The sequence below is a fragment of the Nesoenas mayeri genome, assembly GCF_963082525.1.
Source record: "Nesoenas mayeri genome assembly, chromosome: 5".
NCBI classification, from domain to species: domain Eukaryota; kingdom Metazoa; phylum Chordata; class Aves; order Columbiformes; family Columbidae; genus Nesoenas; species Nesoenas mayeri.
In genome coordinates this window covers 52753903-52756104 of record NC_137548.1, presented here as the reverse complement: position 1 = coordinate 52756104, position 2202 = coordinate 52753903, and positions in this window count along the sequence as shown.

Below are 2202 nucleotides of genomic sequence, written 5' to 3'. Positions count from 1 at the left end.
AGACAGGGATTTAAGTGGCACTGCCAAAGTGGTGCCAGAAATAGGGGGTAGAATCAGGATTACCTGCCATTTGGCTCTACCTACTTAGCCAATCACTCGCTTCCCCCTCAGCACAAAAATACATGTGTGCACACACATGCCTGCACATGCTATGCAAGCATACCACCTGCTGTTTTGAAAAGCTACATGTATTGTTTTTGATGGGGGCTACCTTCCAAGTAATCAGTAATTAGCTTAGCAGTCCTGAGGGTCTTACCCTGTGAGGTCTCCTGCTTCAGGAGCACTGGGATCTCTACAAACCCTTGCTTCTCCCACCAGAGGCTTTCTGGAGCACGAGCAGCACAATAAAAAAAGCTTTCCCCCCATCACACAGCATTGCATTCCACCTATTTGCCCTGATACACTACTTGGAGATGCCAACCCCATCTATACTTCTGTCCTTGAAGGTTAAATAGCCCCAATGGCCAACAGGAGACAGCAGAGATGAGGCTTTTGAGGGCATGTGGTCCCAGGTGGAGCTATGCGAAGGAAATCCTTTCCCCCATCTCTCCATTCACTCTACCCATGTGAGAGACCCTGGGAGCCCCTGCTGGGATGAGCTGGTGACATCCCCAGGCCCACCCTGTCTGGGACCTGGCTCGGGGTGCATTCCCCACCTCAGCTGCCTCTGCTCTGTCAGGGCCATGCCACACTATCACCGTGCTGGGTGGATTTTTCAGTGGCAGAGTATAAACATTTCTAGTGAAGTGCACTTAGTGTAAGTTGCTTTGCCAAGTGCTGTTGCCTCCCCTCCTTCGTTATGATTATGAGAGTGTTTTGTTTAAGTGAGAAATGCCGTGGGCGTCCATCAGCTATGACAAGGGCAGCACGGTCTGGAAGGGATGCTGGCAGAACAGGTGGCCACAGGATGTCCTTGTGTCACCTGCTCCAGGAATGGCAACCAGGAGAGGGTGCAAGAAGTGGGGATCTTGTTGCAAACTCCCATATACCCGCTGCCAGCCATAGGTATCAAAAGTCCCAGCCACTAAAGGAATGAGGCAATGGGGAACAGATTTATTCCTGTCTGGATCTGATGGATGGAGTTACAAACTAGAAGGAAACAAAGTCACTTTCCCAAGGTGATACGTGGATGCAGTGGCAGAGGAAGGCTGCACTTGGGATGTGGGAGCCCTGTGTGAGTCCTGTGCTGCCCCTTCTGACATCTGCAGCTGCCTGCCTGTGGAACCTCAGCTCCACATTTTCCTTTGGGGTCTTCACTGCTCAGCCCAGAGGGTGCCAGTGGCCTGTACAAAAAGCCGCTGGCCTGAGGAAGTGATGGGGAGGTCCCTGCTGGGGCTGGCAACTGGAGATAGAGACGGTGGTCCCTGATAAAGGGTGAAGCCAGAGATGGTGGTCCCTGATAAGGGGCGAAGCCCTGTCCTGGGGAAGATGCCGCCTGCCAACCCTCTGCCTGAAGACAATGAGAGCTGCAAACAAAGACCCACACTGAAGCACAGCAGCAATGCAAAAAGAAAGGAAAAAAAACACAGAGGAAGAAACGCCTGAAAGATACATAGCTGGGATTCCTGAACCCCTCAGAGGTATTCGGGCTTAGCCAACAGGCTCGGGGTTTTTTTTTTTCAAAGCCATTAATTACACAACAGAGACGTATCTGCGCCACTCCACCTCTCCACGGCAAATAAGGGCCCCATGTATATTCCCTGAAATTCTTCACCCTCTGTGCTCAGTGTCATTGCCTCTCTCAGGCACTTGGAAAAGTAACCCATCGCAGGGTGATATTTCCAGCTGGCTCTTGTGTCTTATTTTCTGTGGTGTATTGAACAGGCGCTCAAAGTATGCACCTCCAAAGAGCACATCTGAAATATGTGAGCTGCATCAGTAGCAAACACTGGAGGCTGTGGCAGAGGGTTGAAAATACTGCTCTGCTCACCTGGACAGCTTTGTTGAGTGAGCTGACTGCTTGACTAGGCTGAGGGGAAGCTCCCCCCAGAAGCTGTACCAAGGGAAAATCAGTACAAGGACTGCATCCACCTCCAGCACGGACCATCACAGGCATTGTCACCGGCCACTCTGCTGTGGCTGTTCTGTTGAAGCTGCTGGAGAGGACTGCAGCAACAACTGCTGTATCCCTTTGTTTTAGAAAGAAGAATTTATTAACAGCTCACCTGCTTTCACTCATGAATCCAGCAGCACCCACCAAGA